This window comes from Chiloscyllium plagiosum, unplaced genomic scaffold (assembly GCF_004010195.1).
Source record: "Chiloscyllium plagiosum isolate BGI_BamShark_2017 unplaced genomic scaffold, ASM401019v2 scaf_991, whole genome shotgun sequence".
Taxonomy (NCBI): domain Eukaryota; kingdom Metazoa; phylum Chordata; class Chondrichthyes; order Orectolobiformes; family Hemiscylliidae; genus Chiloscyllium; species Chiloscyllium plagiosum.
Genome location: NW_025212562.1, coordinates 12,580 through 27,265, shown reverse-complemented (window position 1 = coordinate 27,265; position 14,686 = coordinate 12,580).

Genomic DNA, 14,686 nt, shown 5'->3' with positions numbered 1-14,686 from the left:
CGTATCCCTCCATTAGTCCCACACTCGGAGCACTGTGCACAGTTTCAGTCTCCCCATCCCTCAGTCAGACCCTCACTCGGAGCACCGTGCACAGTTCCAGTCTCCGTATCCCTCAGTTAGACCCACACTCGGAGCACTGTGCACAGTTCCAGTCTCGGCATCGCTCAGTTAGACCCACACTCAGAGCACTGTGCACAGTTCCAGTCTCCGTATCCCTCAGTTCGACCCACCTTCGGAGCACCATGCACAGTTCCAGTCTACGTATCCCTCAGTTAGACCCACACTCGGAGCACTGTGCACAGTTCCAGTCTCCGTATCCCTCGGTTAGACCCACACTCGTAGCACCGTGCTCAGTTCCAGTCTCCGTATCCTTTCATTAGACCCGCACTCGGAGCACTGTGCACAGTTCCAGTCTCCGTATCCCTCGCTTAGACCCACGCTTGGAGCACCGTGCTGTCTTCCAGTCTCCGTATCCCTCCCTTAGACCACACTTGGAGCACTGTGCATAGTTTCAGTCTCTGTATCCCTCGCTTAGTCCCAAACTCAGGGCACTGTGCGCTGTTCCACTCTCCGTATCACTCAGTTATACCCACACTCGGTGCAACGTGCACAGTTCCAGTCTCCGTATCCCTCGCTTAGGCCCACACTCGGAGCACCGTGCACAGTTCCAGTCTCCGTATCCCTCCGTTAGTCCACACTCGGAGCACCGTGCACAGTTCCAGTCTCATTATCTCTCAGTTAGACTTCTCTCGGAGCACCGTGCACAGTTCCAGTCTCGGTATCCCTCAGTCAGACCCACACTCAGAGCACCGTGCACTGTTCCAGTTTCTGTATCCCTCCATTAGACCCACACACGGAGCACCGTGCACAGTTCCAGTCTCCATATCCCTCAGTCAGACCCACACTCAGAGCACCGTGCACAGTTCCAGTTTCTGTATCCCTCAGTCAGACCCACACTCGGAGCACAGTGCACAGTTCCAGTCTCCGTATCCTTCAGTTAGACCAACACTCGGATCACCGTGCAAAGTTCCAGTCTCCGTATCCCTCGCTTCGACCCACACTCGGAGCACCGTGCACAGTTCCAGTCTCCGTATCCCTCAGTTAGACCCACGCTCAAAGCACCGTGCACAGTTCCAGTCTCCCTATCCCTCAGTTAGACACACACTCGGAGCATCGTGCACAGTTCCAGTCTCTGTATCCCTCCATTAGTCCCACACTCGGAGCACTGTGCACAGTTCCAGTCTCCGTATCCCTCCATCAGACCCACACTTGGAGCACTGTGCACAGTTCCAGTCTCCCCATCCCTCAGTCAGACCCACACTCGGAGCACCGTGCACAGTTCCAGTCTCCGTATCCCTCAGTCAGACCCACACTCGGAGCACTGTGCACAGTTCCAGTCTCTGTATCCCTCAGTTAGACCCACACTCGGAGCACCGTGCACAGTTTCAGTCTCCGTATACCTCAGTCAGACCCACACTCGGAGCACCGTGCACAGTTCCAGTCTCCGTATACCTCAGTCAGACCCACACTCGGAGCACTGTGCACAGTTCCAGTCTCCGTATCCCTCAGTTAGACCCACACTCGGAGCACCGTGCACACTTCCAGTCTCCGTATCCCTCAGTCAGACCCACACTCGGAGCACTGTGCACAGTTCCAGTCTCCGTATCCCTCGGTTAAACCCACACTCGTAGCACCGTGCTGTGTTCCAGTCTCCGTGTCCCTCCCTTAGACCACACTCGGAGCACCGTGCATAGTTTCAGTCTCTGTATCCCTCGCTTAGTCCCAAACTCAGAGCACTGTGCGCAGTTCCACTCTCCGTATCCCTCAGTTATTCCCACACTCGGTGCACCGTGCACAGTTTCAGTCTCCGTATCACTCGCTTAGGCCCACACTCGGAGCACCATGCACAGTTCCAGTCTCCGTATCCCTTAGGTAGATCCACACCCGGAGTACCGTGCACAGTTCCAGTCTCCCTATCCGTCAGATAGACCCACACTCGGAGCACTGTGCACAGTTCCAGTCTCCGTATCCCTCAGTTCGACCCACCCTCGGAGCACCATGCACAGTTCCAGTCTACGTATCCCTCAGTTAGACCCACACTCGGAGCACCGCGCACAGTTCCAGTGTCCGTATCCCTCAGTTAGACCCACACTCGGATCACCGTGCACAGTTCCAGTCTCCGTATCCCTCCATTAGACCCGCACTCGGAGCACTGTGCACAGTTCCAGTCTCCGTATCCCTCCGTCAGTCCCACACTCGGAGCACTGTGCACAGCTCCAGTCTCTGTGTCCCAAACTCCTGTCCTCAATACTCTGACCAATAAAGGAAAGCATATCAAATGCCGCCTTCACTATCCTATCTACCTGCAACTCCACTTTCAAGGACCTTTGAACCTGCACTCCAAGGGCTCTTTGTTCTGCAACATTTTCTCGGACCTTACCATTAAGTGTATAAGTCCTGCTAAGATTTCCTTTCCCAAAATGCAGCACCTCACATTTATCTGAATTAAACTCCATCTGCCACTTCTCAGCCCATTGGCCCATCTGGTCCAGATCCTGTTGTAATCTGAGGTAACCCTCTTCGCTGTCCACTACACCTCCAATTTTGGTGTCATCTGCAAACTTACTAACTGTACCTCTTATGCTCGCATCCAAATCATTTATGTAAATGACAAAACGTAGAGGACCCAGCACCGATCCTTGTGGCACTCCACTGGTCACAGGCCTCCAGTCTGAAAAACAACCCTCCACCAACACCCTCTGTCTTCTACCTTTGAGTCAGTTCTGTATCCAAATGGCTAGTTCTCTCTGTCTTCCATGAGATCTAACCTTGCTAATCAGTCTCCCATGGGGAACCTTGTTGAACGCCTAATTGAAGCCCATATAGATCACATCTACTGCTCTGTCCTCATCAATCCTCTTTGTTACTTCTTCAAAAAACTCAATCAAGTTTGTGAGACATGATTTCCCACGCACAAAGCCATGTTGACTATCCCCAATCAGTCCTTGCCTTTCCAAATACATGTACATCTTGTCCCTCAGGATTCCCTCCAATAACTTGCCCACCACCGAGGTCAGGCTCACTGGTCTATTGTTCCCTGACTTGTCCTTACCGCCCTTCTTAAACAGTAGCACCATGTTTGCCAACCTCCAGTCTACTGACACCTCACTTGTGACTATCGATGATAGAAATATCTCAGCAAGAGGCCCAGCAATCACTTCTCTAGCTTCCCACAGAGTGCTCGGGTACACCTGGTCAGGTCCTGTGGATTTATCCACCTTTACCTGTTTGAAGACATCCAGCACTTCCTCCTCTGTAATCTGGACATTTTGCAAGATGTCACCATCTATTTCCCTACTTTCTATATCTGCCATATCCTTTTCCACAGTAAACACTGATGCAAAATACTCGCTTAGTATCTTCCCATCTCCTGCAGCTCCACACAAAGACCATCTTGCTGATCTTTGAGGGACCCTATTCTCTCCCTAGTTACCCTTTTGTCCTTAATGTATTTATAAAACCCTTTTGGATTCTCCTTAACCCTATTTGCCAAAGCTATCTCATGTCCCCTTTTTGCCCTCCTGATTTCCCTCTTAAGTAAACTCCTACTGCCTTTATACTCTTCTAAGGATTCACTTGATCTATCCTCTCTATACCTGACATATGCTTCCTTCTTTTTCTTAACCAAACCCTCAATTTCTTTAGTCATCCAGCATTCCCTATACCTACCAGCCTTCCCTTTCACCCTAACAGGAACATACTTTCTCTGGATTCTGGTTATCTCATTTCTGAAGGCTTCCCATTTTCCAGCCGTCCCTTTACCTGCGAACATCTGCCTCCAATCAGCTTTCGAAAGTTCTTGCCAGATACCGTCAAAATTGGCCTTTCTCCAATTTAGAACTTCAACTTTTAGATCTGGTCTCTCCTTTTCCATCACGATTTTAAATCTAATAGAATTATGGTCGCTGGCCCCAAAGTGCTCCCCCACTGACACCTCAGTCACCTGCCCTGCCTTATTTCCCAAGAGTAGGTCAAGTTTTGCACCTTCTCTAGTAGCATAATGAACATACTGAATCAGAAAATTGTCTTGTACACACTTAACAAATTCCTCTCCATCTAAACCTTTAACACTATGGTCTATGTTTGGAAAGTTAAGATACCCTACCATAACCACCCTATTACTCTTAACAGATAACTGAGATCTCCTTACAAATTTGTTTCTCAATTTCCCGCTGGCTTCTTCCATACCTGTGGATTACCCCCACTGTGATTGATGGGGCCCTTAGTCACCTTTGACCTATCACCTGTACCTCTGCCCTTGTCCCTTCCCCTCACTCACAGCAATGTAATCAGGTCCCCCTTGTCCTCACTTTCCATCCCACCAGCCTCCACATTCAAAGGATCAACCTTCACCATTTCAGACAACTCCAGCCAGACGTCCCCCACCAAACACATCTTCCCATCACCCCCCCCCCCCCGTCTGTATTTCACGGGGATCGATCGCTCCAGGACACTCTATTCCATTCCACAACCACCAACATCACCCCTCCCCCTGTAACCGCAGAAGGTGCAGTACCTGCCCCTTCCCCTCCTCCCTGCTGACTGTCCAAGGGCTGAAACAGTCTTTCCAGGCTGAAGCGGCATTTCACCTGCACCTCCTCCCATCTTGGACACTGTATTGGCTGCACCGAATGTGGCCCACTCCCCATTGGAGAAACCAAACGCAGGCCGGGTGACCGTTCCGCGGATCCCCTCCGGTCTGCGTGTGTGCAGGACCCTGACCTTCCTGGAGCTGGTTATTTTAACCCAGCGCCCTGCTCACATTCTCCCCCCCCCCCCACCCCCGTGTCTGTCCTCGGCACGCTGCGGTGTTCCAGGGAATCCCAGCACAAACTGGTGGAACAACATCTCACCTTCAGACCCTCCCACTTTCTAACCTTCTGGGTCGATGTTGATGTCAACACCTTCAGATTGTGAGTCCAGTCCCTCCCTTTCATTTCCCTTCACTTGTTACATTCCCTGTCACCCTGTCTCTCTCTCTCCCCCACCCCAGTGGGACTGTCTGTCCTTCCCGGTCTGAGAGTTAGACACACCATAGTTCTGTTGTTCTCACATTCCCATCGCTTCACCTGAACCAACCACATCCTTCCTCTCCCCAGCGCTCCCGGCCCCACTACAGCATCAACGCTGCTCCCTCCCCACTTCACGGCAGCTCTGAGGGAGAGGCATCGAGACTCGAAGTGTTAGCTTGCTCTCTCTCCGTGGATACTGTCTGACCCATTGTGATCTCCAGCATTTATTGTTTCCTGTAGATTTCAGCATCTGCGGTAATTGGCTCTTGTCCTTGCTCTCATCAATATCTCTTTGTAATTTTACACTGTCAACAATGCTACCTGCGGGGGGGGGGGGGGGGGGGGGGCGTGTTGCCAGGCTGGTGTGCTGGCTTCAGAGTCCTGTAAAAAACCATGGCATTTTACTTTCTGCATTTCTGATTACAGTCTGAAAGAAATTTTATAAAAACCTGGAAAGTGGAAAGACTACCTACCCTTTGTAAAACGAGTAAGGAACCTCATTGTGAGTGGTGTTTACACTGCTGCATTGTTAAAGCAGCAGGGGAGGCAGTTTACAGACAGTGCAGCGCCAGGGGTGGCGGGGGGGGGGGGGGTAGGGGAGACGTGTGAAAAAAGAGACATTCTTGGTTAGGAACAAGCAGCTGATTGGTCTGTATAATTGTCATCAGCCCTGAGACAACACTCTGATTGGTTCCTGGGCGTCAGAGCAGCTTGTGGATGTGTACGATGCAGGCAGAAGCTATTGGACTGCTGTGTGGGTTGGTTTGGTGTGTGTGCAATAAAAATACCTTTAAAAAGCCAATGACTTTCTCCCAACAGTTTCCAGACGTTGTTGGCTTTAACTGGGAACTTAGAGACTTTGCAGTTAGTGTATTAATTTCTTAGTTAAAAAAAAAATCACACAACACCAGGTTATAGTCCAACAGGAAGTACTAGCTTTCGGAGCGCTGCTCCTTTGTCAAGTATCTAGTGAGGCAGGATCATAGGACGCAGAATTCATAGCAAAAGATCAAAATATCATACAACTGAAATGATATATTGAACAAACCGAAATTGCTGTTAAGTCTTTCATCTTTCAGAATGGGTTGCAGGTTTCAGTTCATTAATAATCCCAGAACTCCTTTCAAGTCACATTCCCGAGATAACTTAAGGTTTTATAAGAAAAGGTGACGTCTCAGCTCAGACAATGTGTTAAAGGTGTGAGGTTAGAGTCTGTCTGTATCCCAACCTTGAGTCAGACTGGTTCTGTTTCCAAAGTAGGAATTTATAAATTGTCAAATGGATTGCCTGCCTACAGGCTGTGTGCTTTTTGAACAAAATGGAATGTATCTGCAAATACAAATTCACCCCATAGACTTATATGTTTGTGTGTATGTGAGGGGGAAAGAGAGTGAGAGCCCGTACCCCAGTGAGAATCTGTGTGTGTGTGTGAGAGAGAGAGAGAGAGGAAGGTAGAGAGAGTGAGAGTGTGTGTGCATGATAGAGTGCGTGCCCGACTGTGACAGAGTATATACCTGTGAGAGGGTGTTCACGTGTCTGTGTCTGTGTGCGTCTATGTCTGTGTGTGTGTCTGTGTGTGTGTGAGTGCGTGTGTATGTGAGAGAGCGCGAGTGTGTGAGTGTGATTGTTTAAGAGTGTGCGTGTAAGTGTGAGTGGGATGAGAGGCAGAGGCTGATAGGCAAGTTTGGTATCCATGGGAATGGCCTCAACCAGGATCTCGGGTTCATGTCACACCACAGGTGACCCCATTACACTATACACACACACACACACACACTATTACACATGATCACACTCACACAAACCCTCTCTCATATACTCGTTCTCTCTCAGACGTATACACACTCACCCTCGCGCACACCCTCTCCCAGCTAAATACTCTATCACACTTGAACACACACTCTATCGAGCACGTGCACACACTCACACACACTCTCTCTCTCCCTCACACACATGCACGCACAAATATAAGTTTATGGTATGAATTTGCATTTGTGGAATTCTATTTGCAGATACATTTGGCAGCATGGTGGCACAGTGGTTAGCACTGCTGCCTCACAGGTTGCGCTTCGGCGGGTCGGTGTGGACTTGGTGGGCCGAAGGGCCCGTTTCCACACTGTAATGTAATGTAAAAAAAAAATGTTGTTTTATTCAAAAAGCACACAACCTGTAGGCAGTCAGTCCATGTAATGTTTTATAAATTCGTACTTTGGAAATAGAACCAAACCTGGCATACAGCCAGACTCTAACCTCACACCTTTAACACATTGTCTGAGCTGAGATGTCACCTTTTTATTATAAAACCTTAAGTTATCTTGGGAATGTGACTTGAAAGAATTTCTGGGATTTACATATTACATAGAACATAGAAAAGTACAGCACAGAGCAGGCCCTTCGGCCCACGATGTTGTGCCATGGATTAATCCTAATCTAAAATAAAATAACCTAACCTACGCACCCCTCAACTCACTGCTATCCATGTGCATGTCCAGCAGTCGCTTAAATGACTTCGCTTCCACCACCTCAGCTGGCAACACATCCCATGCATTCACAACTCTCTGCATAAAGAACCTATCTCTGACGTCTCCTTTATACCTTCCTCCTAATACCTTCAAACTATGACCCCTCGTCCCAGTCAATCCTGCCCTGGGGAAAGGTCTCTGGCTATTGACTCGATCTATTCCTCTCATTATTTTGTACACCTCGATCAGGTCACCTCTCTTCTTCCTTCTTTCCAGAGAGAAAAATCCGAGCTTATTCATAAGGCCACCCCTCCAGTCCAGGCAGCATCCTGGTAAACCTTCTCTGCACCCTCTCCAAAGCCTCTGTATATTTCCTATAGTAGGGCGACCAGAACTGGACACAATATTCCAAGTGTGGTCTCACCAGGGACTTGTAGAGCTGCAGCAAAACCTCACGGCTCTTAAATTCCCTGTTAATGAAAGCCAGAATACCATATGCTTTCTCAACAACCCTATCCACTTGGGTGGCAACTTTGAGGGATCTATGTACTTGCACACCCAGATCCCTCTGTTCCTCTACATTGCCAAGAACCCTGTCTTTAATCCAATATTCAGCATTCAAGTTCGGTCTTCCAAAATGCATCACTTCACACTTTGAAGAAGTAACAAAGAGGATTGATGAGGGCAGAGCAGTAGATGTGATCTGTATGGACTTCAGTAAGGCGTTCGACAAGGTTCCCCATGGGAGACTGATTAGCAAGGTTAGATCTCACGGGATACAGGGAGAACTAGCCATTTGGATATAGAACTGGCTCAAGGGTAGAAGACAGAGGGTGGTGGTGGAGGGTTGTTTTTCAGACTGGAGGCCTATGACCAGTGGAGTGCTACAAGGATCGGTGCTGGGTGCTCTACCTTTTGTCGTTTACATAAATGATTTGGATGCGAGCATAAGAGGTACAGTTAGTAAGTTTGCAGATGACACCAAAATTGGAGGTGTAGTGGACAGCGAAGAGGGTTACCTCAGATTACAACAGGATCTGGACCAGATGGGCCAATGGGCTGAGAAGTGGCAGATGGAGTTTAATTCAGATAAATGCGAGGTGCTGCATTTTGGGAAAGCAAATCTTAGCAGGACTTATACACTTAATGGTAAGGTCCTAGGGAGTGTTGCTGAACAAAGAGCCCTTGGAGTGCAGGTTCATAGCTCCTTGAAAGTGAGTCGCAGGTAGATAGGATAGTGAAGAAGGCGTTTGGTATGCTTTCCTTTGTTGGTCTCAACACCTTCAGATTGTGAGTCCAGTCCCCCCATTTATCTCTACACCCCGGAGGCTCTCTGCCTTCATGCTTGATGAAGGGCTTTTGCCAGAAACGTCGATTCCCCTGCTCCCCGGATGCTGCCTGACCTGCTGTGCTTTTCCAGCGCCACACTCTAATCTAGACTCTGACATCCAGCATCTGCTGTCCTCACTTTTGCCAGAGGAAGTGGTGGAGGCTGGAACAATGACAACATGTAAAAGGCGTCTGGATGGGTAAATGGATAGGAAGGGTTTGGAGGGATGTGGGCCAAATGCTGGAAGGTGGGACTAGATTGGGTTGGGATATCTGGGTCAGCATGGACAGGTTGGACCGAAGGGTGTATTTTGGTGCGGCGCATCCCTATGACATGGTTGTGGAGTATAAGATCGTACACACAGAATTTATAGCTGAAAATGCGTTGCTGGAAAAGCGCAGCAGGTCAGGCAGCATCCAAGGAGCAGGAGAATCGGGCATGAGCCCTTCTTCAGGGCATGAGCCTGACCTGCTGCGCTTTTCCAGCAACACATTTTCAGCTCTGATCTCCAGCATCTGCAGTCCTCACTTTCTCCTACACAGAATTTATAGCAAAGGATGACATTGAACAAATTTGGATTGTTCACAGTATAGACTTAACAATCCAGATTTGTTCAATATTTCAGCTGGATGACATTTTAAACTTTTGCTGTAAATTCTGTGCCTTGTGATCTTATACTTCACAGCCACCAGATGCAAAAGCTGGTGCTTCCAAATAAAGCTGTTGGATTGTAACCTGGTGTTGTGTGATTTTTAACTTAGTCCATCCCAGTGTAACACTGGCTCCAGCGCATCACGGGAAATGTAGTCCGCTAAGGCATCGGGGCGGTGGGTGTTTGTGAATGGACTACAGGTCCCGGCGTGCAATGCGGGCGAGGGGACATGCGCAGATCGGGGAGCGCGGGCGGGCCGCTGTCGTTCGGGCAGCGCGGGGACGACGGGGGTTTGTAGTCCGACGTGCGGACGCGACTACAGATCCCGTGACGCCCGGCGCGAGGTGCGCAGTTTTCGCGACGGGGGATGCGAAGGGACTACATTTCCCGAGGGGCCGTGCGGCCCGGGGAGCATTGGCGTACTGCGCTCCCGTTCGTGATGGGGGTCGACGGCGAATGTAGTCTCGTTCGGGCGTTGGGAATGACTACAAATCCCGTGACGCCTGGCGGGAGGTGAGCGAGCGGGCTACGCTTGGTCTCGCGCTGGGGACGACGGGAGATGTAGTCCTCCCCGGGGGCTGGGACTGTCGGAGATGACTACTATTTCCCAAAGTTAGAAATCCCACAACACCAGGTTATAGTCCAACAGGTGTAATTGGAAGCACTAGCTTTCAGAGCGCTGCGCCTTCATCAGGTGATAGTGGAGGGCTCAAACCTAACATGGAATTTATAGCAAAAATTTGCAGTGTGATGTAACTGAAATTATACATTGAAAAATTGATTGTCTGTTAAACCTTTCATCTGTGAGAATACAGTGATTGTTTCACTTCTTTCATGTGAGAATCACAAAACCTTTTTTTTAAAAAGGTGCATTCTCAGGTTAGCTATTAACAATGGTGATAGCTAGACAATATGTTGAAGGTGTTAGCCCCCTATGTTCTCTGTTATTTCACTTTTTAGATTAGAATCAGAGTTTTACATAAATTCATGCAGTTTTTGAGCTGAGTTCTACATGAGTGTATTTCATGTAGAACTCTGAGCTCAAACACTGCATGAATTTATGTAAAACTCTGATTCTAATCTAAAAAGTGAGTAACAATCTGAACATCATGGAATAGGCAGAGAACACAGGGGGCTAACACCTTCAACATATTGTCTAGCTATCATCATTGTTAACAGCTAATCCGAGAATGCCCCTTTTAAAAAAGGTTTTGTGATTCTCACATGAAAGAAGTGAAACTATCACTGTATTCTAACAGATGAAATGTTTAACAGACAATCAATTTTTCAATGTATAATTTCAGTTACCTCACACTGCAAATTTTTGCTATAAATTCTGTGTTAGGTTTGAGCCCTCCACTATCACCTGATGAAAGAGCAGCGCTCTGAAAGCTAGTGCTTCCAATTACACCTGTTGGACTATAACCTGGTGTTGTGGGATTTTTATAATTTCCCAGACACCCTTCCTTTGCAGGTGGTGCGCAGGAACGCTGCGCTCAATGAGACCATAGGGACGACGGGAGATGTATTCCCGGGGGTGGGTGGGAGGGAAATGACCACGAATTTCCAGAAGCCCCTTCCAGGGAGGTGCGCCGCGGGCACAGGGACGACGGGAGATGTAGTCTTCCGCGGGGGGGGGGGGGGAAGGTGACTACAATCACCTGATGAAGGGATGAAGGAGCGTCGCTCCCAAAGCTAGTGCTTCCAATTAAACCTGTTGGACTATAACCTGGTGTTGTGTGATTTTTTAACTTTAAACAAATTCCCAGAACCGCCTTTCCGGCGGGTGCGCAGGCGCGCCGCACTCGATGCGACCAGAGGGACGACGGGAGGTGTAGTCCTCCGCGGGGGAGAAGATGACTACAAATTCCCTGAACCGCCTTTCCGGCGGGTGCGCAGGCGCGCCGCACTCGATGCGACCAGAGGGACGACGGGAGATGTAGTCCTCCGCGGGGGAGAAGATGACTACAAATTCCCTGAACCGCCTTTCCGGCGGGTGCGCAGGCGCGCCGCACTCGATGCGACCAGAGGGACGACGGGAGATGTAGTCCTCCGCGGGGGAGAAGATGACTACAAATTCCCTCAACCGCCTTTCCGGCGGGTGCGCAGGCGCGCCGCACTCGATGCGACCAGAGGGACGACGGGAGATGTAGTCCCGATCGAGTCGGCGCGGACTACAGATCCCGAGGTGCCATGCGGGACATGCGCAGTGAGCGTTTCTTCCCCCCTCCCCCCACACACAGAGAGAGAGAGAGAGAGGCGGCGGCGGTGGCGCCCATCCCCCTCCCCTCCCTCAGAGACACACAGTGAGACAGAGAGAGAGACACAGACGGTGACACAGAGCTCCCCCCACCCTCCCTGTACCGATGGCGGGCACCGGGCCCGCTCCGATGGCGGTGGCGGGGGCTCGGTGCCGTTTCCCGGGGCGGCCCTGTGACCGGAGGCGGTGGGCGGCGCGGAGGAGGCGCTGGGCGGCGGCTGGAGCCGGAGGAGAGGCCCAGGCTGCGGCCCAGGCCCAGGCCCAGGCCCAGGCCCCGGGCGCCTCCTGCCTCCGGCTCCAGGCCGGACTCCGCAGGTTCCACCAGCTTTTCGGAGGAGGAGACAGTGAGGAGGAGGAGGAGGAGGAGGAGGAGGTGAGGCGCGCTCCCCCCACCCCCCCAGCGCTGCTCCGCGCGCGCGCGCACCGTCCCCGGGGCCCGTGCTCTGGCCCGAGCCCCTCGATTAGATTCCAGTCTGTAACTCCCTCCTGGGTATCTGTTAATTCTGTATATAAACCACCCCGAACCCCTCGATTAGATTCCAGTCTGTAACTCCCTCCCGGGGTATCTGTTATTCTGTATATAAACCACCCCGAACCCCTCAAGCGATTGGAGCTCTGGGTGTAGAATGATGGAAAGCTTTAGAGCAGATGGTGAAGGGCTATGGCCTTGTGCTGGTACCACCGGGTTATTAATCCGGGGACCTCGGGAATATTTTGCGGCCCCGGGTTTGAATCCCGTCACTACAGACGGTAGAATTTGAGTTCGATAAAAATCTGGAATTAAGAACCTAAAGATGACGGTGAATCTGTTTCCGATTGTCGGAAAACCCCATCTGGGTCAGTAATGTCCTTCAGGGAAGGAAACCGCCCTCCTTCCCTGGTCTAGGCCTACGCGTGGCTCCAGACCCACAGCAATGGGGTGGGCTCCGAACTGCCCACTGGGGCAATTAGGGATGGGGCAGTAAATACTGGGGCTAGCCAGAGACACCCTCATCCTGGGAATCAATTAAAAGAAACGCACATCTTCTGATTAAATAAATCATGCAGAAAATAGAAAGGCCAGTCATGGAATCCTACCGCACAGGGTCAGGCCCTTCAGCCCAAACTGGTTCATGCTGACCAAAGTGTCCGTCCGCACGAACCCCATTACCCTGCAGTTGGCCCTTATCCTTCTAAACTTTTCCTCTCCATGTATTTGTCCAGTTGCCTTTTAAATGTTGCTAATGTACCCGCCTCACCCACTTCCACTGGCAGCTCATTTCACATGAATGCCAACCTCTGCATTAAAAAAAATTATTGCCCCTCAGGTTCCCTTTAATTCTTTCCCCTCTAACCTTAAACTGATGCCCCCTCGTCCTCGGATTTCCCCAGCCCTGGGAAAAAGACTGGGAGGGCAATTCACCCTGTCGAGGCCTGTCATCATCTTGCACACTTTGAACATAAGGGCTAGGATCAGGAGTAGGCCACTCAGCCCTTCGAGCCTGTTCACTAATCTTCCTGTGTCCTCAGCTCCACTTACCCGCGCTCTCACAGAATTCCTTCATGGCTCAAAAATATCTCTCTTAGCTTTAAAAACATTTACTGAAGTCGCGTCAACGACTTCACCGGGCAGAGAATTCCAGAGATTCCCAACCCTCTGGGTGAGAAACTTCCTTCTCAATTCAGCCCTAAATCTGTTCCCCCTCATCTTGAGGCTATGCCCTCTTATCCTAGTTTCACCTAACACTGGGAACATCCTCCCTACCTCTGTCAAATTGATTCTCCCTTCATTTTATATGTTTCAGTAAGATCCCGCTGCATTTTCTAAATTCCAATGAATATAATCCCAGTCTACTCAGCCTCTCCTCATAAGCCAACCCCCTCAACACTGGAACCAACCCAGTGAACCTCCTCTGCACCCCCTCCAGTGCCAGGACCTCCTTTCTCAAGGAAGGAGACCACAGCTGCACGCAGTAAGATGCCCCCCTCACTCTGGTACGCTCTGAAAAAAAACAATCCCAGCTTATCAAATCATACAATCCCTACAGTGTGGCAACAGGCCCTTCGGCCCAACAACGTCAGACCCACCCTAACCTGCACAGTGGGCAGCACGGTGGCACAGTGGTTCGCACTGCTGCCTCACAGCGCCAGAGACCCGGTCAATATCAGTGTAGGGTGGTCAATGTCAGTGTAGGGTGATCAATATCAGTGTAGGGTGGTCAATATCAGTGTAGGGTGGTCAATATCACGGTGGCACAGTGGTTAGCACTGCTGCCTCGCAGCGCCAGAGACCCGGGTTCAATTCCCGACTCAGGCGACTGACTGTGTGTGAGTTTGCACGTTCTCCCCGTGTCTGCGTGGGTTTCCTCCGGGTGCTCCGGTTTCCTCCCACAGTCCAAAGATGTGCAGGTCAGGTGAATTGGCCATGCTAAATTGCCCGTAGTGTTAGGTATAGGGGTAAATGTAGGGGTATGGGTGGGTTGCGCTTCGGCGGGTCGGTGTGCAATTGTTGGGCCGAAGGGCCTGTTTCCATACTGTAATGTAATCTAATCTAATCTAATCTAATCTAATATCAGTGTAGGGTGGTCAATATCAGTGTAGGGTGGTCAATATCAGTATAGGGTGGTCAATATCAGTATAGGGTGGTCAATATCAGTGTAGGGTGGTCAATATCAGTATAGGGTGGTCAATGTCAGTGTAGGATGGTCAATGTCAGTGTAGGGTGGTCAATGTCAGTGTAGGGTGGTCAATGTCAGTGTAGGGTGGTCAATATCAGTGTAGGGTGGTCAACATCAGTGTAGGGTGGTCAATATCAGTATTGGGTGGTCAGTATCAGTATTGGGTGGTCAGTATCAGTGTAGGGTGATCAATATCAGTGTAGGGTGATCAATAACAGTGTAGGGTGGTCAATATCAGTGTAGGGTGATCAAT